The 24,526-nt window shown below is 44.2% G+C and overlaps 1 long non-coding RNA gene across 1 annotated transcript in view; it reads right to left on the bottom strand.

Moving 5' to 3' along the window:
• The window catches only part of LOC144172466 (uncharacterized), a 60,962-nt gene extending 52,915 nt beyond the window's left edge, over positions 1–8,047 (bottom strand). Inside the window, exon 1 of the long non-coding RNA XR_013323016.1 lies at positions 7,808–8,047. This is a non-coding gene — a long non-coding RNA (uncharacterized LOC144172466). The remainder of the gene's footprint in view (positions 1–7,807) is intronic.
• Between the last annotated feature and the right edge of the window lie 16,479 nt (positions 8,048–24,526).

Genomic DNA, 24,526 nt, shown 5'->3' with positions numbered 1-24,526 from the left:
GCCAATGCTTTACAGGCGATGAGGCGCGCGGTAGTGGAGGGCTCCGGATTAATTTTGATCGTCTGGGGGAGCTCCGCAATCTCGACACACGGGTATTTTCGGTTTTAGCCTCCATCAGAAAAGCGGCCACAGCGGCTGGGAATCCAGCCCGGGAATCGAGCACCAGCACAATGCCTTAGCCACTGAGTCACCACGGCGGGTCTTATGCGCTCTGAAGTTCCACACGGGCAACATAATTGTTCCTCTAAGTGATACACTTTTGATAATGCAAGCAACATATTGCAAGTGCATATTTCTTGCAAAGCCGATGTAGAGGTATTTTCCAACAGTGCCTGCGCTTCTAAGCTTAGGAAAATAAAACCCAGCAGAGTGACGCTGACATGCTTTCAAACAACAATAATTATCACGTGGTACCCAGTGCATTTCCCTTGTCTCTGCAAACATTCTTTCGCGACTATAGCGAGGTATATCGCCAATTTTTGTCGATACAATTATCCATGAAATAGCAAGCAAAGTAAAAAAAGGAATATTGCATTTGCATGTGCCCTACTTGAACACTATGAAAGAAACTGAGGGTGGCAAAAAAGTGCTAATGGAAATGTACCTTTTGAGTCGATTTGCTTCCAAGGGAGGTAACAAAAACAAAAAAACGCATAAGTGCGTATCTATGAAAACATTCTACGGCTTCAGCGAATCTATTCATTTCTATTTTTGGAAGGAACGACGAACTGAGTAGGAGGGCAATGGAGAGTTCACAGAAAAAATAATTAAAAGTTGCCCAATTCGATCTCTGACATTTATAATTTGGTATGGGCTTGTTAAGCGGCAATAATTGCATTGAGGATGACGTCAAGATGGTTGTTTTGGGCCTGTATTGGCTTGTTTTGGGCCTGTATTGGCTCAGCTTTCCGTTCATTGCGCGCTTCCTTCGCACGGCTTGATTAACTCGTTAAACAGCACCTTCTGGGCGACCCGGACTCGACGGAATTAAGTGGTCGTATGGCAAAGATACGTAAACGATTGATTTGCAGAGCGGGAAAACAAAATCTAGAGCCCAAATACAGACATCTGGGTGCTCGAAAAACGCCACCTTTTGCGCACGGCTTGCGACGAGTGGGACTCCCTTTTCTAAATTGGTGAACACCAATTGGGTTGTTCGAAGAGGTATTACAAAAGGTGGAAGGAGCAACTGGTTCTGAAAAATAGCTGTTATAAAAGTTCCCACAGATTTTTCGCAATTCTCAAACTTACTAAACTAGTTTTATTCGGCATAAATGGGAATCACTAAGCTCACATCCCGAATTGTTTCGGTGTCTGCGCTCGTGTTGCGCGATGCTGTAGCCCCGAGCTAGCACATCAGAATGGCTAAGTTCCTCTCTCTCACCCTTAGAAAGACGCTCCTCTCCGTTTCCCTTCTCCCGACTCACCGCCGGGCTACAGCGGTGTTGTCCGCCGCTCTAGCCCTGCCATGGCCGACGCTGCTGCTGCGTTCGGAACTCCGTCCCCGCAAATTACTGGCAACGGCTGGCGGAATCCCTGGTCTGACTCTTTTTAGAGCCACGTGTGTGAATTCAAGTGACGTCACATGGGGAATATCTGTGGGTGTCGTTTGCAGCTTTACTTTGAAACTACCTTCACTGCTTGGATTGGAGCCAGTTCTTTTCGGTCGGCTTTATGTGCCCTGTTTAAGGGTTGTGCGGAATCGGGTTGCGCTGAGTACAGGGCCATACTGGTAGCAGAAGCGCAGAAAGGGACGTGTTTGCTTCTCTCAACACTGTTTTGTTAACAATTTTGCCTATCGGACGCTGATTTTCAAGGCACATTTGGTTAGTTTTTTATTAATAACGGAAGACATCTTTTTAAACAATGCATCAGCCCCGTCGGGTGTCACAGACTTATTTTAAACAAGTAATGCGGCATCGCGTTTTGCAGTGGCCTTACGGTCATTGTTACTAACAAATTTTAGTTCTATCCCGGTGATGGGGGGGGGGATTATTACCTCTTTTTAGGAGGCCATGGGACGACCGTGCTGTGTCATCCATGCACACAACCTTTTCAGCAATACTCAATGGTGTCCCGTAATAGCATGGCTGCTCTGGTTAAAGGTTTAGAGACATGAACACCTCACTTCTCCGTGCACACAAACAGACTTATCGACACACTATTATTGCAAGTCCACGCAGCATATTAGAGTGGAGTATTAGCTAGCAATACCAGAACCCTTCCGGAAAGGCCACCTGGCCTGCAGCCTATTTACCGGCATAACCGTTTCCATGATGCTGCGTTAGCTCGAAAAATGGCGACGGAAATTGTGATGCAGTGGATAACGTTTTGTAGTATAGTTATTGCGTCAAAAAACTAACAATTTTACATTGCCTTTTCGGCAAATCCAAGAAAATAAATGCAATGTTTCAAATTTTTATTCCTTGTCATTTGTAACATTCTTTTGTCAGTTACACGATGTTACAAGTGCTATGTTGAAATAATTTTCTTTCTGTCGATATCAACAGCAGAGTTCATGCAATAGTTAGTATTACATCCGCTACCATCAATATTTACACTATTTTTGAGAGGTTAACTAAATTGAGAAGCGACGTCATCTAAAAGTGCCATTCGATCTGAATACGTTTTGCTGACCACAATAATGCTTCATCTAATCAAAAGAAACAAATCAAAGGGGAAACGTTACCGGCCGTTCAAGACGTTCAACTCCCCTATACATGTACGTCTCCCCGCAATATCGGCCTAAATAATGGTGACGACTAAAAAAAAATAGCCCCCGGCCTCTGATCTAGCTAGTCCACAAAACACCGTCAGTCCTCGACAATATCTTTCCGGCTAGAAGTCCTGTAGACTCTTTGCCAGAGTTACGTGGCTGATTTCTACAAGCAACCCCGACATGGGTCCCACCATGATAGAAAAATTAAACCCGTTCTACTCTATCTGAAAGCTGTCGGAAGTGCGGAGTAGTGATTCGCCATAAAGGGCTGTACCACCATTATCCGCTCACTGCTACCACAAAATAAATTTCAAATTTCCCGGATTTGCAGTGCTCGCGTGTCTCCTTACTTAAACTGATCCAGCGGAAGTTCTGTACTTTTTTTGCTTGTTTTATTTTTAGGCTGGAGCTGCTTTGCGTCATTTCGAACGCGTAATTTTTTGCTTGCGGGGCTGGAGCCCTTCTGTGGCATTTCGAACGCGTCATTTTCTTCTTGCGCGTTGAGCCTTTCTGCGTCCTTTCGATCACGCCGTTGTTTTCTTGTGCTGTCGCTTTTTTCGCTTACTATTGTAAAAACCAGCCCAACGAGCGTTCCTAACCAAATGAACGCGGGCGCTGCAGGTTAATTACGTGTTTTGCCTCAAATGTACCTGTAGTTTGCTTTGAGCTAAACAACAGAGATATGTAGGACAAGCGCCAGCGGGTGACGAGTTTCGAACGCTTATGAGTATATAAACCGTTTGGCTTTCGAAGCCTTTGGGGTACGCCGCGAACGACAGCTTTACCACGGGACGACCTGTTGCTCTACTTGGGTTCAGCGAGCGAGCTACGACGACAACGCGAGCGCGTAAAGTGCTCTGCGCTTAAAACCCGCGTTCAGTGGTGCGCACCCTGCTACTGTTGTGCGCAGGTCAGCGGTTGTGGCTGCCTGCGCAGCGGCCTGCGCAACCGGCAACACACTTTCACTCAGGCTTCGCGCCACCGCTACAATAGACCTGGCGGTTCCTAGAAGCGTGACGGGCGGCTTTGCCCCGCGACTTAAAGTTCAAGATGGCGGATGAACGCACAAGTCGGCTTCCCCGGCGGAGCTATATACAGGGACTCTAGCACCAGCAAAGAAGCGGCGCCCTACAGCGATCTAATCAGGACTCGCTGCTTCCCCCTGACTCAGAGAAATACTTGCGCCTTCCCTATATGTGTACTTTCATTCCCATACCGCAGCGTTCGCGCCTGTCGCACGCTTTATGAGCGTTAGCAGTACCATAAAAGGCGTGCGCCGTAATTTAATGATGAATTTTGTCCTGTATTGTAGAGGTGCCCCAAAATGAGGATTTGTTTTATTTTGAAGACGACGGCGGAGGATAGCCTTGGCAAGCTATTTATGCAGCTTTTCTGTTCGGCGGCGTCTTTCCGTTAATCGTACTTGAAGCGTCCCACAGCATTCCTCTGGCTTCTTCGGTTACAGAAAAGTAATGTTTCAGCAGCATATACTGATGCGGAATAGTAAAACGATGTTGGCATTTAAGGAGCCTCTCCTAGGTGTTTGCTCTACAGCACCACTGGTTTGTGTATCGGCACAGTGTATCCAGTTAACATAAAATCGCTTCTTTCTTTTCACTAGATCGAGAAACAAAGGTTGGAAACGTAAAAAAAAAATAGTTAAATTGTTTCTGAAGACCTGTTGCAGTTTTATACACTCTGCCGTTGTTAATAGAGCAGGTAGTATATCTCCGATCGTTTTTTTTTGTGCTTTTAATGTACTTCACTGCAGAGCCTCTGCCTCGTCTAGCCATAATGCCAGCTAGCTAGCCCTTAGGCCACGTCCGCCGCCACATCTTCCTGCCTATACCGCAGTCCGGCTAACATTCGGTGCTCATACGTGGTGAAGTTTCTTGTGCCCGAAGTACGTCTTGATTGGTAGCTTCAAGTATTCCGTCCTACAAGCGAAGCTTCTACGTACTCTAGAGTTGTCGACAAACTGGGTTGTTTCCACATAGTGTAAATAGTTCTTGGAACCAACCTTGCCATCGGTTGTCGTTTTTGAATGCTGTTATTTTCCCAAAATTTTCTATGTGACATTTGTCTTCCTTTGCCAGCTTACCTATGTACTACCAGAGTCCTTCAATGCTGTACTGGTTCCGAAACTTCGGCGTCCGCTTCATATAGGGACCGCGGGCGCCACTACAGGCGTCCCCGCCGCACGAAGGGCATCCAGCCGCCGCGTGTGCGGCATATTGGCCACCTCTTCGCGTGCAAACGCTCGCTGCTTTTGGTGTCTGCACGCTGATTAAGCGTGCTTTTTTTCGTAGTAGTTAGCGATGAATAGTCCAGTTATTAGATAATCACCTGTCTTCGATGGGGTTTTATTTTTCCAAGTAAATTACCTTAGGCTTCAGCCGGGAACGGCGACGGCTTCTGCGTCCTCTGGCACAAGCGCTGCGCCGTCGTGTTTAAGGATTTTTAAATATCTTTTGCTTCTTTTCTTCAAGCAAAAGTTGTAAATACCACCAATACGGTAGCTCCGTAGTAACGGACAGCTGCGGGCCTATCGATAATACAATAAAAAAACTGAAAGAAACCAAGTACGCGTCGTCCAGCCTACGCTAATAATGAACCCGTTGGTTGCTCTGGAATGCACAGAACGCTAAAAGAAGTAGTCGTTTCGAGGAGTGTGTACATAATTGAGAACATCTGGAAACGCTGGATAAACGCGAAGGATCAAAACACGAAGGGATATATTTTACACCGTGTGTCTTCCCGCTTCCATGCTTTGCAATCCTTGCAATAAAAGGAAGCGAAAAAATAACAATCAAACTGTTTTTATTACACGCAACAAAAAAATGTTCAATATTACGACGGGAGACAAAAGAGCGTGGTCCAGAGTACAAAAATTATTTTTTTTCTCTGCGATTTGCAGCACACGGAGGAAAGGGAATATTTCCACGTAGCCAAGAACGACACAAAGCTTTCTGAACGAAGTTTATTAAAGCGACCTCCTGCTCCACAAACGACTAGAATGAAACACAAACGTCGAAGAAGCAGTCCGCAGTGTGACGTGCACAGATGAACGTCGATAAAGTGAGTTGCGCGGCGTTTTCTGTGCATGCAATACTCTCGGAACGAAAATTTAAGATCCATGGAAATAGGATGGACAACATTGTCGAAGAAATAAAAAATCAAGTTAGCGACAAGGAGACACCCTTTACATATTAAGGAATATTGCCCGACGGGACGTACGACAACAAGAGAAACGGGTGCTCCGGTTGAAACGCCAGATAAGAAAACTGGAAGCGGCTTGCGCGGTTACAAAAACGAAACGAACTCTAAGGGACAATTCGCAGAAATATGAAACGTGAAAGCACAGGGACGTCCCAAAGCTTCTTTTACATGCGAGCCTCTGTGCAAGGTAATACAAGTTTGCAAACAGGTAATGAAGCACCGCTACTACCTGACTGATCTGACAAAAATCCGGCTTTAAGTTAGCCTTGTACAATTCTAGTTCCAGGATGCTCTCAAAAGGGTACATTGCTTTTTGCATTCCAACACAGTCACAGACTTATATTCGAAGCTGAAATATCCTGTTTCTTGCCTTGGAATGGCGCGCCTCCATTTCTCACGCAGCTCCCCGTCGCTCGGTAAACAGAACAAGGAAACATTTTCTGTTGTATCGTTGTACAAGGAACGACATCCAGGGACGCAACACGTGTTCGGCATCGTCGTTGCTCTACTTAAGTGGCATCACAACAGCACAAGGTGCACGTTACATCTTTTTCCCGCACAAAACAAACACACCTCGCCGCGTCTCCGCCGTTCGAGCCAGCGCAACGACGCCCGAGGAGTGACCTCAGTGAGATGGTGGAGCCACCGCGCGGCGGCCAAACGCAGCATATGAAGCTCTCCCATTGGGTTACGGGGCAGTTTCGCTACCAGTAAAGCATTGAAGGACTCTGGTAATACCATGTGGCTGTGTTCCTCTGTGCCCTCACAGGTATAAAAATATGGTCTGATAGTGTGACCGTTTCATCTCTGTTCAGTGTTACGTAGGGCTGGAGGTAATCTTCGATTGAAGCCCTTCTTTCTCAAACTATTAGGCACTTTCTGTTTTTTCCTGGGAATATTTTGGTTTTTGAAATTCTTTTCAGAATTATTCTGTTAAATTTATTGTTTTGAATTGTTTAGTTATATTAGATAATTTTGTATTGTGTTCGGTTAGGTTAGGATAGGGAGAGAAAAGCAGTACCAGGCACAGCATTCCTTTCGAAAACGCAGCTCGCTGGAGCTTCAATAAAATGCTCGTAGAAGGACGGCACCCCATGCGCAGCGTTTATAAACTATGGGGAAGTTGTCATGAACACCTTCTGAACGGCATAATAAGGAGAGCGCACGGTTGTACATCATCAAATATTTACCGCTTCAATACGGTGCCCAGGATGCGAACTGTGGTCTATGACCCGACAGCTGTCATAGAGAGCTAAATTAAAGTCGGTGATACGCTATCCATTATTTTCAAATGTCTTTATCGCCTACAGTATTGACTGCTTGCGATGGTTATAAACATGCCTTATTCCGAATGAGCACCCAGGCTGTCGCGCAACGTGGCGATTGTTTTTCTTGAGAAATATTAGAACTCTTTTGTTATGCTAAAAATCTCGACGGTTAAAAAATGTTAAGGTCGTTTTTCTACGGTGTGCCGTCTCCTCTATTTCAACATTGCGGACGCCATGTACACATTTTAATGTATATTCTGTGCTTTCTTGCTGCGATAATGTTGAATCAGTTAGAAGACCGCACGAATTTTGCTACTAAATCTCCTTAGGTATGTAACACTCCACAGAGTAACGAATGCCGCAACTTTGGACCTTGGTTTAATGTTGGAGAACACCACAATCTTTATTATTATAGATGATATCTTTGCTGAATTTATTTATCACAGGGTAGGCGGGAAAATGTTTTAAGCGTCACTCTTTAAATCAAGTATTTAAAACACAAAATTTGTAAAGGACACCAACCCTAAGTTGATTAAAGGATAGACAGAAATTTTTGCAAGCTGCAATGAAAAGGGAACACCTAATTGAAACAACAGCTTACCATGTAGGACTACCAGGAACAGCACAAAAGCAAGAAAGCACTGCTTTGCTGCCATAGAAAGATCTACTCAAGGAGTTGAGCGAACTAATAACCGTTCTAGGAGCGAACTATCAAGTTAGCCCCTCGTTACCTGCGTACTGGCTTATGAAGCCGTAAGGTTGATTTTCGCCCGTTCCTTTGCTGTCTCACACCCTAATTTTATCTCTTGGCAGCCGTATTGTCCCTTTGCTTTCCCTTGCCTGTGGGCCCTCCCTTTGAATTGACATCGCTTTATTGTTCTTCTGAGCACAAGTTCGTGAAAAATATTTCCCTCCTATCGGTGTCTTACTTCCAAGTGCGTTGTCAGGAGACTACAAGTACCGCATTCTATGGAAAACGACTGCCAATGGTTGTGTCATACATAATAGGTATTGTTGCTTGTGTGGACTGAAATGTAGCGACAGGTCTGCGCACCTAAAAACGACACGAACAATTTACACACTTGAGACTTTTCTTCTAAAGCAGAAGGCCTATACGAAGACACTGTGGCCTTAGAAACACTGCTGTAGAAAGTTTTAGCCACTAGAATTTTTGAACTGCATGCAAATTGGCCTCATTCTTCTATAGGTTATTGTAGGTATTGGCGCGATGGATGTCTTGACATATGAACGACGAAAAAATGTTCGCATTTAGGCAAGCGCAGATGAGGCCGAAGGATCATAGCATACATCATTGAATTTTCTCGGGCCGGTTTATACATTAAAATACTGAAGGTCATCTACACGTCTACCTGCATATATTTATTTACTTATTTATTTATTTGCCATTTTTTAGTTGTTTATTTTCAGTACTTTATGGGTAATAAAGCGTTTTATAGAGGAGTGGTTACATGCAGTAGAGCAATGACAAAATCAGTAAAATAAAAAAGTTACGGAAATGGCTTGTAAACATGACCTCATAGCTTACGCAGAGTAAGGCAAGTAGAAAAAACAAGTTGGCTTCTAATAATACATTATTAACGAATGTATAAAAACAGGACAGCAAAGAAAAAAGACCCTATAATTAAACCCTGTTACCCATTGTGTTCCTAAATGCCTCATGATCAATAATGGCAGCGGTTGATGCTGGGAGGTGTTAATGGAAGTCTTGGTTATAAAAGGCTGAAAAATGCATTTGTTCTTGACAATGGTATTTCAAATTTTTTTCGGATGATCCAAGCGAGTCCAGATAAAGTACGGAGGCAAAATACAGGGTGGTGCGACGATAATTAGAACACTTTAAAATGTTTCTCTGAATGAACCACCGCTCTGTTCGAGCTCAAACTTCACACGAACGTCGTATTTTGTGGTCCATTTTGTTTGACACGGGGAAGAATGATGGTACTCACCTATTTATTTCGAAAATAAATAAAACTGATTTTCGCCTATGGGAAAATGGCGGCTGATTTGAACGTGCGAGCCACTGAAAGGTGATCTTAGAAGGACGTGCCACCTGGGGTATTCACAGCGAAACGCATTTTTGGGATTCACGGTAAGATGGAGTCTTGTGGTGTAGCAGACGATCAGAAAATGTGAAAGCGGGTTTTCTGATCGTCTGCTAGCTCATTTGGCTCCTTCCTAGATACATTTTCTGATCGTCTGCTGCACCATGTGGCTGCTTTTTACCATAAATCACAAACGTGCGTTTCGCTCTGCATACCCCAGGTGGCGCCATCGTTCCAAGATCAACTTGGACTGGTTCCCACATCCAAATCGGGCGCCAGTTTCCCATATGCGAAAGCCGTTTTTATTTATTTTCAAAATATAGAAAAACCGTCGTTGTTTTCAGTGTAAAACAAAATAGACCACAAAATTCGACCTTCGTGTGAAGTTTCAGCGCGAACAGAGCAGCGGTTCGGTCAGAAAAAAAATTTAAAGTGTTCCAATTATCGTCGCACCACCCTGTAGTTGATTGCGTAGTATTGGATGATAAAATCTTTTATGGAACAGACAGAGAAGGGAACGTTTTCAACGACAAGATAATGGAGGCAGTTGAGGGCTACATTTCATCGAAGTTATGTTAGCAGTGCGGTTAAAGATGCTGTATTCGGGTGGTCGTTTTAGAGCGCGCTGGAGCACTCCGGAAAGCGACTCCGTGTTTGAGTGGCCGAAATCGAGCGCTCGACCTATGTTTGGTTGGTCGTCTCATAGCGTCGTCCTCCACTCCGAGCGCCTCCGACTGCTCTGACTCCGAAATGGGAGCGCCGCCGAAATGTGGAGACGATCGGGTCACGTGACCCCGGCCGCCGCGGCTTGCCCCGCTCGCCTGACTAGTCGGTGGCGTTCGCTGAGGCCTAACCAACGGTTTGTTGTGGGTTAATTTCGACGTTTTTGCTTCTCGTGCTATTACTGAAGGCATCTCCGCATCATGCTGAAACGGAGACGCCTAATGAGTGTAGGGGAACCGTCTCCGCTGCTTCTGCAGCTCGAAATCGACGCCGAGGAGGACAGCAGCTCAGACGACGACGACTCGCACGTTAACGCAACGAAGTTCGCCGAACTGTTCGCCGCACCGCTTCTTGTGTTAAAAGTGGAGGAATACGTTCGCAACTTTGGCTTGGAGCTAATGCGTCCGATCGGGAGGCCGCCATTTGTTGAAACACCTTGGCCGGCGTAGCTGTTTGCAGTTGCCGTGTTGGCTGCGCCGTGGCGCCGCTGTCGCGTGCTGCTCCAAGATCGGGTACGCGTTCGGTTGGGGTGCGGTGACTCTTGCTCTGATCGGGGGAAACAGCGCATCGGCGTACTCCGAGTCTGAGTATCAGAGCCACCACCCGAATACAGCATTAGAAAGAACGAATTGAGCAGAGTTATTTTGTACAATTTGTAGTGATTCAGTTGGAGTATCGTAACACGGGTCCTACACTGATGCCGCATACTCAAGCTTCGGACGATTTAATATTTCGCACATGTGTAATTCAAGGAATGGAAGGGCTTTCGAACATTTCCGACGGAGGTATCTTAACGTGCGGTTAGAATTCGTACTTACATACTCGGTGTGACTGGTCCATGTGAGATCGGCTGAAATGTGAACACCATGGATTTATAAGAAGATCCATGATCTAAACGGGAGTTAATAATAACGTGAGTACGTAAGTGATGAGCGGTTCTGCTAACAAGTAAATGCTTATATTTATTAGCATTCAGTTACATGAGCCAAGTTTCTCAAAAGGAAAGATTAGCTCTAAGATCAGATTTCGAGGTGGTTGCGTCATGGTCACATGTTATTTGCCAGTACACAACGCAGTCGCGGGCGACTAAATGAATTTTAGAAGAAACGAATGCAGGCAAATTATTAATGTAAATAAGGAACAAAAGGGGACCCAGCACTGAGCCTTGTGGTCCACAGGAGTGGACATGTGTTAGCTCAGAGGTAAACTTGTTAGCGGTCACAAGCAGAACGGTTGGAAAGAAAACACTCAAGCCAAGATAAAAGTTTGGAATCAAGGTTAACCTGATGCAATTTAAACAGCTATAACTTGTGACACACCTTACCATATGCGTTGTTAAATCAATTAAAATTAAATCAGCTGTAGATGAGATGTCAAGAAAAGTATTAAGTTAATGAGTGAACAATGATAGTTGCGTTTCACAACGGTACGTTTTTCTAAAGCCGTGTTGTTATAGTAAAACTTAAGATTTGGATTCCAAACAATTAACTAGATTTCAGAATATTATGTGATCCGTTAATTTACATGGCATACATGGAACACTGTCAATTTTAAACTTCTCGATTTTTAATTGAGTTCGTAGAAACCCATGATCAAGCGACTGCTGAAATATGTTTGTTAGTATACGCCTCGAGCTTCGCGATCGCTGCGCCGCCTGACGCCGCTTCTCCGCGGCGTTGACGGGATTTGCACTGCGTGACTGCTCGTGCAGTGTTTTGGTTCTATTTCGCTTTTTTTCGCCTTTCCGCGCCCTAAAAAAACTTGTTATGGTGACGACTATAGCAAAGAGTACGTTTAGGTCACTTAAAAAGCAGCTGCGTCTTCGTAGAGTACGCGATCGCATGCAAGAGCTACCCGGGGACGTGGTTCTGCGAGCTTCGTCGCCGCTCTTCCGGGCGTCGGCGACGGCAGCAACATATCATCCATGTCACCTCCAAATCATCAGGCACAAATGAATTCGACTGACGCTTCGTTTCGATCTGATACTGGCACAATGAGAGGTTGGCGTCATTTTGCGGCGTGGACAACGAATGCGGCATCGTTTCGCATATATACGCCGCAGAAAAATATGTTTCGGGGATGTGATTACCCAATCCCGGACAATAACGTATGCTTTTTATAAGAATATAAACCATGCGAGAATGTAAAGTATATTCCAAGCCTGTGCGTCGTTAAATATGTGCCCACACACGCCATATAGCAAGAACCAAGGAAATGAAACCACAGAAAAATAAATGCTGTGCCAATGCGGAATTTAGAAACATAATAGCTCTAACGGAAATGAAAAAAAAAAACAGTGCAGCTTCTGGCATGCTAAAGACGTTCGTCTAAACTTAAGCCAGGTAGGTTTCACTAGACCAACTATACGCGAAATGCACTGCTATTTCGCGAGAAATCGGTGGGGTGGGGGGTGGGGGGGGGAGGGGGACGCCGTGTACAAATTCGGAGCGGAATCAAGCAATTAACGTTTTACTAATCCCACACATAAATCTCGCGTTCACTTTCCTTTTGTTTTTCTACTTCAACGAAGAGCTGATCGTACGGCGGACGCATTTTTGGAAGTATACAGGGTAGGCTGTTCAACAAGCGATGAAATGTGTCGTTGGAAGAGTGTGGTATGTGATAAGGCCCTGTGATTTTAGTTTCTGGTTTATTCTGCAGGCTTCCTGTGCCATATGACGATATTTCGAAGAAGCATTTAGTCGCGGATGCGGATTATATTGTAAGCCCGTCTCCGCGCTGCTCGCAGAGGATATATGTAGCAGATGAAGGTCTGCGGGCGTGCACCTCACGACAAGACGACTCTGTCGTGTGCTGATCCCCGAGTATAATTATGCATTGTCCATCGTACTTTTGTTGAATATTTCCGAAATTAACACAGACTGGATTGTAAATGGTGTTGATCAATATCTGAGGTATAATATTGGCAAACGTAACTGGTGTGCTGTCAGGTATGAGTGCTCCGCTGATTATGTAAGCGCACAAAACCGATTTAAATCGTTGTGTACAGCCGTAGCATGAACATCTGAGGAACCGGTGGTTACGGAGACACGGATAGTAAATTCAGGTCAGTGTAACTACAATCGGCTCCATCATACGCCGATTCAGCGACGCTGGCCTGTGACACACACCTGGCGCTTATACGGACCGAAAATACCACACTAAGATCGCGTCGGAAACATTTACACTCTCGTAAACACACCCCATTTGCCAGCAGAGTGACTGCTCCGCACAAACATGAATTTCAAACGCTCACAAACGGTAACTCTCAGTCGTGAACGTGCCGCAAAAGCAGCGGCGGCACTGGGGAGCGGGGCGCGGACTCCCGCGCCTGCTTTCGAAACGGCCCGCTAGGGGGATTTCAGTGGCGCCCCTACAGGCCGCGCTCGAGGCGTATAATGGAAGGATAGAACCTAGCCCTTATCAAAAATTTGCACCTGATCAGGTCGCAACCAGGTAGAGCATGGTGATTTGAATAACGTAATAAGTTTTTTTACACCACATGAATTCATTGACTGTGAGGTTTAACGCGCCAACACTACACAGGCGATGATGAGGGCCGTAGTGGACGGCTCCCATTAATTTTTACCACCTGGGGATCTTTACGTGCGGCAAAGTCTAGGACACATCGGCGTTTTTGCTTTTCGCTTCGATCAGGAAAGCGTCGGCCGCGGCTGGGAGTCGAACCCGCAACCTTGAGCTCAGCAGAACAAAGCCTTCGCCCCTGAGCCACCCCGGCGGTTTTTTTTTCTTTTTTTTTTCGTTTTTTTATGGTGGCGTTTAAGGCGCCTGCGCAACGCAGCCGATGAGAGGTGCCGTAGTGGAGGGCTCCGGAATAATTTTGACCACTTGGGGATCTTTAACGTCCACCGAAATCTCTTACTCATGGCCATTTCAGCTTTTCGCCTCCACCATAGAACCGGCCGCCTCGGCTGGGAATCGAAATCGCGTCCCCGTGCTCAGCAGCACAACGCGTTAAAGAAGCCATGAAGACAAAATACAAGTTGGGTTTATTAGAAGAGTGCTTAGTCCCGATAACAATGATACCAAGTTCATCGCAATCTTCGAACAAATAACGGAGATATTAAAGAAAACGTGTGAAGCAGTCGCGACCCCCTAGCCAATTTACCGCAACTTTTCTTTGACGTCACGTAACGTTGTTTGTGCGATTGGCGGTCGCCTAACTGACCTATCGGGACGATACATGACTGCACGTCTGTAATGAGGCCTCTAGTTCCATTTGACCGCATCACTTGAATGCTAATGCGCAGTTAACACACTGAAAATTGTTTTATTGTTGGTCGGTATGACGTCATTCTTTCTCATAAGACGTCACTGTGGCGGAAAATTTGAAAGTTTTTAAATACTTCTTGCTTTTTTTTCGTTAATAAACATCTTTTGTGGCTGTAATGGAGCTGAGTGAGATACTGAATCCTAGATCTTTCAAATTAAAAGAAGTTGTATTTTCTCTTCATGGCTCCTTTAAAAAGTCGCCATTTGTAGGACAGCTTATGACGCGCCGAAACATTTTAGCATCAATCGTTAACATCGATGGCAATGGATTAATAAAAAAAACTGGCATTTTAAAGGGCGATGACATAATATTTGTATTTGGGTCCCGCCTTGTAGGCAGCCCACCTAACAGAGCTTGGAGGCAGCCTGGCCAACTTGTACAAATGCTTGTTCCAGTAAGATAAGCATTTTAGTGGGCAGAGTACTATGGCGCGTTACCATTAGCCAGTATAGTGCGAGCGGGTATGCACATATCAGTTTATTATTTTGGCACAAAATAAGTCCCAGTTAGTTTGTGCTGAGCGGCGGTTAAAATCTGCGAGGAAGGTGTCAAGGATACTGTATAGATATTCGCTAATGGCTCTCAAATTGCCTTTTTCATAAAGCCGAACTGCTTTCGTCTTTGAAATTTCGGACGTGGTAAGCTGCGTTAAACGATAACATACAGTGGTGGCTCAAGCCGGATAAGTAAGCAATAATGGAAACGTAATCTGGGCTGGAGGTTAGTACAAGGTCAAGGATGCTGGCAGTAGTGTATGTTGATCTAGCAGGCGACCTTTTAAGATTGATTAAAGACAAGACATAACACGTGTCCAGGAATTCTGTAGCTAAGGTTGAAAGGGGGCGCAATGTGGGTGATTTGTTTATGTTTGGAATGTTAATGTTACCATGTTGGAATAACTGTATATACTAGAAAAACGCGTGTAATGGAGGCAGGTAGCTTTATGTAGCTCATTGACAAAAGTAGGGGAGCCATCAGGCACATGGGAACAAACACGGATTATAAGTTTTTGTGAATGTAGCTTGATGATAGCCAAAGTTTTTTCTGGGTTATTTTGAACAAGAATACACTGTGATTTGATAAATCTAATAGTCGCTAGAAGGACACCGCCCCCAGGTCGCAAAGTGTGGTTGCACCAAAAAACCGAAAAGCGGTGCGCAGGAAAAAATTATTCATAATCAGAAATCCGAGGCCGGAGCCACGTCTCAGACACATTCTGAACAACAAAAAGTCATTCAAACATTTTTGAAGACATTTCCTGCCGCTTATTACCGTACGTTCCAATAAAGCGTTGTGTTAGTATTGTGAACTTATTTTCCAGTAATTCCATGCTGTAGGGGCCCCATAGCCAAAACCCAAAGAACGCTACGTGAACTGGTTTTTCTTGAATATACTGGTCAAATTGTTTCATACTGAGGACCTGCATTTCTGATTATGAAAGTAATCTCCGCCTTTGCAATATAATTGCCGACATAGATGATTTTGAAAAAAAATTTCAGCATAGAAAGGAGATAGGGAAAATCTCACTTAATAATTTTTAGGGAATAACTGGAGCACAATAATTTCAGCTGCCAAAAGTGGGATGTCACCTTTCTCACTGTTGTGTAGCATAACAAAGGCACAAATACATCTGCCTGGTCCCTGTTTTCGGGCGTCGGTATGGGCATTGGCCAAGGAAAGGACTTTGTAAACTGCCCCTTATATTGTGATGTTCTCTCCGCATGTTTCATAATTTGGCTATTACGACATACACGCACTCAGCCGGGCTCAACACAGCAGATATTCAGCATTGTTAGCACTGAAACTCATGAATCAAAAATCAATCCTATGGGTTAGAATAAATTAGGATAGACAATGAAAAGAATTGAAAACGTAGTCGTAATACTAGCAGACAACTTCTATTTGGGCCCCTAAAGTAGGAGTGGTTTCCTAGCTCTCGTAGCCATGAGATCATTGCTGTAGTATGTGGACGTTAGGAACAACACATTGTGTTATCCCTTTGGTGGCGCACTACAGATACACAGATGATGTATAGATTCACTAGACGGACAAATATTCGATTACTGAAAATAATTTGTTCATGGGGCCTTCAGGAAAAGCACATGTTGGAATAAGCACACAGGAAGGGGTTTGACAACGTGAGAAGGGCAAGTCAAAACGTTTCAGCTAGAAGGAAGAGCGTACTTCGAGGAAAATAGGCACGACAAACACCTACGATCAGAAGCTGACATTGTTCTTTTAGGTGCACGACATTACCAAGTGTTGGCGATAGTTTGGCCAAAACAGGATGCGCTATTTCTGTGACGGCTTAAGGACAAATTTAATTGGCCGTATTTATAATTTGGAGTTTATTTTTTACAACCACTGTGCACATGACAAAATAGCCGCAGATTGCAGTGTGAAAAGTAGCGAAAAGCTGCGCTAAAAAAAGAAACGACAAAGAAAGCCACAGGCAAACAATGCCTGAGTTCTTTGAAAATAAAAAGGGGAATTTTATTTTGCAATACGCAACGGTAAATTTTTAAAACTACCTTTATAGCCCACAATTTTTCCATTGCTCAAGGCGTGATTTGCACCACAAATGTTGGTCACACATTTCACCACCTTTACCAGAACAACAAATCAAACGACACAACATTGGTATAGTTTTGTGAAAGAGGAAATTTTCACTATGTTGCGCGGTTATATGACACTGAAGAGGAATAGGTTGTTGCGAACGACAGGATATAGTAAATGGACCGTTTCCTTACAGCAAGCATAATCTTTCTTGTGTTAGTGCACATTTTTGTAACACGTGTGGCATGGTAAATAAAAACACTACAAAGAAATAACACTGTCTTGGAGTGTGTCCGAGCTTTCTGAGAAGGTTACAGGGGACGGAAACGTTCCGCAGCCACTAAGCCAAGCTTCTAAGGGTGGCACTAATTCCTCGATTTCAGATTTTAGAAGAACAATTGCCGATACTGATAAAACCAGCTCAGAAATGTGAAACTAAATTTTGTGACTGAATGGAATGTACAGAAGCTGTAACCAAAGTTCTGAACAACTTGCATCGAATGTCTGGAAACGGGAACAACTTTTGAAAGGAATTGTGCCCGTATTTTCATTTTCATTCCCTCTAAGGGTGCATGAAGAACAGAAGCGTATAAGGAGTTCGTAGAAGTGACAGTTGCCTCTTAATGTACCTTCACTGCAAACAGCTTACCTTTTGATTCCGACATCACATGTTATTAAAAATGGTTGTTTAAATCTTAAAATCTCGGAATTTCAAATTTAATTGTTTTTACCAGATATTTTATCAAAAGTTGACATTTAGTACTTTTGGAAAGAAAAATTACCCTTTTTTCTGCTGCAGATGTATAAAATTTTGGAATAGGCCTTTCGTTGAATCTATTGCGCGATTTGTTCGCTTTCTCCATCAGTTCATTAGAGTTGGGTGCAGTCAAAAAGTGAAGTTTTTGTGAGCTTTTATATTATATTTAGAGGATTGTTCTATATTTATGATTTGTAGGAACTGAATTGCAGAGACCTTCAGATGCGTCCCCCGACAATCCGCATTGATATTCATAAGGCAAAGAAATATTTCGTTCCACAGATGCACGTTTGCACCAAACCCTTTCAAATCGGTTTCATAAAAATACCTCAATATATTTTAAGAAAATGTCTGGTAAGAGGGTTTCACAAATATTTCTGCTCGTAGTTTATGGGTAATCTGCAAACAGTTCAAGCATTAGTTTTTAATGTTGCGTAAAGTAAATTCTTCTTGCTTTATTCAAGCAGTCTCAGTCAAGATAGCCAGCATAAAAGTTTTTAGTAACTCATAAAGAAACACTTTGCAGAAACTATAGATAACGCGCCAAAAAAAGTTTGGCTGGGGACTTCAAAAACGCTGCAAATAAGTACATTGAACTAAAACTGTCCGGAGTGTTTTTTGGTGCTTTTTATGAATAGTAGCCACCTGAAAGTTTTATTTAGGGTACAACACCTGTTTTTAAAGCAAAGGTGTATGCGAAAGACAGATATGTCCCCAATAAATCACCCACAAACATAACCGGCTGTATTTTTAAACCAGCGATGTTCTCGTGTTTTGGTTCCTTTGGCTTCATAAAAATGTTCGCAACCACCGATTCATAAGTAAATGGTGGTAGCTACAGCTGTGGATCAGTAACTTGTGACACAGATGTCATGGGTGTTTTTCAAATAATTAGTAAAATATTTACTGAATTTTTTGCCAGTGCTTTTTTCTTCACATAACACTGCTAAATAGGTATTTCGCATAAACTACATGCCGGTTTGAGGGGAGCATAAATGGCACATTTCTTCTTAATGTGCTTAAATCTTCTATATTTGTCACAATATTGAAATATTAACTTTGTTTTGCTTGTGTTAGGGATCCCATTCATCTGTTTTTTTTTTATTTTTTGAAACATTTCATGGATTTAAACAGCGTTTTAATACCAATACGAACGGTTTTCATAACAATAATTCTATATGTGTTAGTGTGTGCCAGGGGTTATGCGTACGTTCTCGTTTCCTTCTTTTCCTAGAAGAAAAATAGGCATCGTTTGAAAGCGGGGGGGAAAAATTAAACCCAGTTTCATTCAGTGTGAAGTTCGCTGAAAAATCACAGCGCTGGTTCTGTTGTGTTGGCTCAAACGTCAACGGTCCCTTGCTTGAGAACGGAAGCGCCATCACACCGCAGAAATGCTAGGGTTCGCCCGAAGAATTGGCAACTAAACGTCATCGGTAGATGGTCCCTGCCCTAGTAGGAGGAAGAGGAACCCACCCATTGGAGACTTCTCTGCCGTCTATAAGTTGCTGTTGGAATCAATTCCTGCGAGGCACCAGGCGATTTTGCGAAGTTTCTCCTTGCCTTGCGTGACGCTGCGCCTTCAGCAGATGGACAAAAGGGCTCCACCTAAGAGCTCCGCGGTTAATATTTCCGTAAGCGATATCGTTGGGGGTAGTGCAAACCCTATGACCCTGATAATTGCGGCAGCTGACCTAATAATGACTACGGGCCGTTATGAGTACAGAACGTTTGAGTAGAGACCGAAACTTTAGAAAATTACTTTTGTTGATGAGTCTGTAATAAGCCTATTAAAACACATAAGCATCAACTAAGGGAATGTAAACATTTTAGACAATAATTTGTCGTTCCAACAAGTGGCTTCTTTTAGTATCGTGGCTATATGGGTTTCTTGAGCGCCTAAAATGCCTCTCCCCAGTTTTATACACCTTTTTGAGTTTTTTGAGTCCACGTTCTACTAATACTGCTCCTACTTCGGCAGCTCGCTACTCGGCGTCTGTCACACACTAATTGCAAGGAGATTCTGCTTGCCGCGCCAGACACACAGAGATACAACAGCCCGTTACTCGAACCGCCACCAGCTCAACCTGGCGTTACTCCTACGAAATAAACTAGGCCACCAGTATTCAGAACACAGCCATACCACCGCCAGCACTGCCAGCGGGTGGGCTTGATGTCACCCCTATCCATGCCAGCTCCTTGTTCTACGTTGTTGGGTCACCTTATGTCCACGGCTCCGCTATAATACACTTCGAAGGGAGGATGAAGCTTTTCCCTCTTAAGTGGTGGCGAGGAGCCCATTGACCACAACAGCACCCTCAGTATGAAACATGAGTGCTATCGTTACTTGCTAGACCGTGCACTTAGTAACTGCTGCTGGAGAACAACATAACTAAGGTAGACGAAATTTTATGAAATATTCAACACCATAAATACCGCTCTTTTTCTACTCCCAATCACGTAAAAAGATTTGCGCGTCCGCTACCTGTCTTGTATATGCTCACATTAAAGTGTAAAATTCCTAAAGTATCGTTAACATATTTGATTTTTGGGACAAGCCCACGGACGCTATCAGAGGACTTACCGCGGCTGGCTATAAAGCAAGAAGACCAGGTGTATTTTAACGTGACCAAGTTATTCTCGCTCTCCTCGTGCACTTCGTTGGTTTTCTTTGTCAATTTATTGATTGTCTAAGTGTAAGATGAGTGTGTTGAATGTGTTTACTTCGTGGTGCGTGCTCAGCCGATCCACAATGTCACGCATAGCTTTTTGCTATAGGTTACGCATGCTCACTTAGCAAAAGAACTCAGTGCCTAGTGGGTACTGTGAAACGTAGCTGGCTATCGTTCTGTTAGTATGTGTCACTACCTTATTTTAAGAGTGATAGCCAAAGTAATTCAACCACCCAACCGACCAAGCTTCCTCTTCCCATTTTATCACCTGTGTGGAATAAAGCCTGGCGTCGATAGACGGCTAAAGTGTTAAAAAATGTGGCAGCATGTGAAAGTCCGTCTATGTTTTAATGCTAAGGATTCTTTTTCCCGTACCTCAACGCAAACTGTGTAATTCCTTGTAAAGAAGCCAAAAACGCGCGACTAGCTGCCTCACATTGAAGCGCATCAGGCCGAGCTCCCCAACACAGATGCATTTCCGACACGCTGGAAGCACTTTGAATTCGGAAAAGGGTGCAGGTAAGTGCAAAATTAAAAAGAAAATAATACAGCCCTCCCAGTAACGGCGACGGTGGTTGAACACGGAGGTTTCTCCATGCGAAATAGAATGGGGAAGGGTCAGAGTTAAAGCAGCTGCCATCAAAAGACCAAACTGCCTGCGGGTCATATTCCAAGCTCAACTAGTCCAGGTCAAAACAGTCATCTAACCAAAGTCCAGACCCTGGGGGCAACCAAGAAAACTCTCACGAGAAAGGTTTGAGTTAAACCATTGTCGCCGTTAGACATAGTTATGATTTCTCAAGAGTTAATGGAACCTTGCCGTAAAATGCGGCCGAAGATTTCGGCTGTGAAAGTGAGGACAGTTTTTGGCGCACCCCTGTCTCTCCTCCTTTAGCCACGCAGTGAGTGTATTCTGAAAAAAAAAACTATTAACCTACTAGCCTACAACGATTGATTGGAGGTCTTCGTATGGGAAACATTCTTTACACGACAAGCTGTATTGTTCTACTGACATGCGGTATTTATTCTGGAATGGACACCCAATGACTGTTGTAAACGTATTTCTGGAACATTAACGCGTTTCTAACGTGAGTAATGAAGTCCCCGTAGCGTGGTTCATCAGCCCTTTTTTGGAGCGTAAATCTTAGAAGCTGCCCCAACATTGTCTTTCGATCGTGCACGGCGCCTTTTCGTCATTAACTGCCAAAGGCCAGCGCGGCAACATACTTGAGGAAACTGCCCACGCCGGCTTTGCAGGAGCATTCAGCTGCAATATGTTCCTCGATTCCTGAAAGTGCACACAAGCAACAATACTCCATGAAACATTTGCACAAAGGGACGGGCTCGCACTTCAAGCGTGACGTCCAGCTTGGCGCATTGAGCGTCAGCTGCTATCTGCTATTACTGATAATGGGCGAAACTCATACACATGCAATGCCTGGTAAAGGTCACCTCTGCTTTTAAGATTTACCATTATGAAAAAAGGACGAGAGGTCAAGCCGCACCGCAGCAGCATGACAGAAAACCATGCAGTACTGCGCCGCAGTGACCGGCACCGGCATTTTTCTGACGAGCGGTTCCCCACGTGCGGGGCTGTTCGCTGAAGCGACGGTGGAGCCCAGAAACGGCCGTCGGGTTCATATAGATACGCGATCAAGCACTGACTAAAATCTTTTACGTTGTGGAATTAATGTAGTCGAATTCACGCATCTCTTTTGCACTCGACAATATGTTGAATCCCCACGAGAGAACCTTAAAATTGAACACCGCACAAAAACCCGTTGTTCATGCTTTGCGCGAGGGAGCTCGTAAGCTTCTTCACCTTGCGCTATCGAGCTCCTGCGGCACCCAGAAAAAATGTAGCCAGTAACGCCGGCAGCCCAAATGCAAGCTATCACCGAAACATACAAACATACCCTGCACGCAACTGGCGTACCTGGCACGGCTAGCCGACTACACAATTTTACAGAACGGTATGTATAGCATAGCCGCAAATGATACTATCAAAAGCGGCCCGACGTTGGAATCCAGAAATGTGGGCATATTCCTTGCATTAACGAATAAAATAAAGAGCCTTCATAATTCTCGCTACTCTTGTGCAGCACCGAACTCCCAAGAGACTCTGCTCACACCGAGTGTGGGAGCGAGCCATGGCTCACGCCCCGTAGAAATTCCTCACCAACCCTCCTTATACTCGTGCCACACGTGCGCGAAAAATGACATTAAGTGCTTAAAGCTTAAATGCCAATAATTCGCTGCTAAACGCAAAAATGTACTGTAATTTGCGCTAACGTCATTTTTATAATAATGAGTTCCGGACAACTGATTTGCCTTCACGAACGCGTGAAATCTACCTACTCTCGAACGCGATGAGCGCTAAATGAAAGCAACGAGACTTTCAGCACCAGAGGGTTGACGCGGAATGGTAGCTGAACTTCTAAATAAGACGATTTTTTTGGGCACAACTGGTGGCGAAGTCTTGAAGAAGACCAAGTTCACTATAGCAGCGGCAAAAGAAAAAATATCGCGTTGCTTGTTGTGTAAAATGTTTCGGATTTCGCTACCGCTGGAAGGCGACAGTACCTGGTGAAGCCACTTTTAGAAACGGCTGGCACCATTTTTTACAAAACAATATTTTTCATAACGTTTTCTTTCACAAAAAATATTTTTAACTCTTGGAAAACGTTTTTCTCTACGTTAAAAACTCCTAAAATGTGATTGCATCTCCTTTTTGGTCATTATCACCATCATTCCTAACACATTTAATGCTTTCCGTTTTCGCGCGCAGCACGGCCTCCGCAAATAATGTTATTCGGTATCTTAAGGCCTTAAACCCTTAATGTTATTGTTCGTGCGCGTGTAGAACGGGTATTACTTGGCTCAGCCCTATAATGTCCCATCTGATAACGATAGCTCTCGAAAAACGAACGTGCGCACTTGCTTTGATGGAAAGAGTTCGAGCCTTAAATGTAGCGTAAAATATTCCCCACTGGCGGTCTGCCTGAATGCAGAGATTCGTAGCCCCTTCCTCTCTATTGCTTGCCTTCCCGCCTCCTTAGGTAGGGACAATGCAGCTGTTGGAGGCTAAAAGTTAATTGGGTGTTTGTGAATTCATTTAGGAGCTTTGTGGTAAATGTACCCAGCAGGGGTTTCCAACTTTTTGCCTGCTGAGGAAACGCTGTTTGTGTCCCAGGAAACCTAACCTATGTGGTCGTACCTCTCTAGTACAGCCTCTCGGTTTTCCGGTGGTCTTATGACCGGACCAGGCACCATTTAGGACCATGTGATGTAATAGACCTATAGGACATCTATAGGAAAGGCATTTGCCCTGCAGTGGGCGTACACAGGCTGATGATGATGATGATGATTTATTAGAGGGCGGTACCTGAGCATCCGTTAGATATTCTCAGAACGCGAAGCACCCGCCATTTCCACGCACTGATTGGGAGATCTAGAAAGCATGGCTTTTTTCTGTTTAAATGATACTGTGCCCACTAGGGGTGAAATTATACCCCAAGCGCACATAAAGGTGTATCGTATGACGCGTGCATGCAACCACAACGTGCGTGACACATCGGGTCCTTGCGCTGTGACCTTAAATGCTCTTTCCTCCTTTATGACTTGAGTTTATTTTTTCAAGCGGAACAATAAAACCAACGCGATCAACAACTCGATGGACAGATAGAACTACAGAAAAAAACCTCATAAAAAACGAAACATCCAAACTACAGTAGAACAAAACATTGCAACGACAGCATTTACTCCCCTGTGGCTGGTAGCGCCTTCGTGCCCGTATTTCCAGGGATTTCATATATGTTGCGAAAAAGAAAATTGCCGACTTGCTGACGCATATCACACCGAGTGGCGCAACCTCCGCCGCCTCAGCGGTTTCAGGTGCCCTTTGTTCCCTGTTCCTGCAGACAATGGAGCTCTGAACAAAGCTTGGCGAGCACCCAATGTCCCGGTGGTGTATGGACTAGTACCCACCCACTGTTTTTGCTCACATTGCATTGAGACTCCCTTAATATTTCATCCAAGTAGTAGCCAGATTATATTCACAATTAGAGAAGGTAAACAACATTAATTAAAAAAGATAAACAGCCAATGAACCTAACCAAACGGAGCTTTGACTACAGAAGCCGCATTAAAAAAACTGGCCTGAGATAAAGCACATGTTGCGAAAAAGCGCATATCGTGGTCGTTCCTTGGCTTTGTTGTTTTCATTGGCCTCTATATTTTTTGCAGTATTCTGCCAATA

The sequence above is a fragment of the Haemaphysalis longicornis genome, unplaced genomic scaffold (assembly GCF_048455015.1).
Source record: "Haemaphysalis longicornis isolate Haplotype H1 unplaced genomic scaffold, Haemaphysalis longicornis Haplotype H1 scaffold_216, whole genome shotgun sequence".
Lineage (NCBI taxonomy): Eukaryota > Metazoa > Arthropoda > Arachnida > Ixodida > Ixodidae > Haemaphysalis > Haemaphysalis longicornis.
The sequence above is the reverse complement of the archived record's forward strand: the minus strand, read 5'-3'. Positions and strand labels throughout refer to the sequence as shown.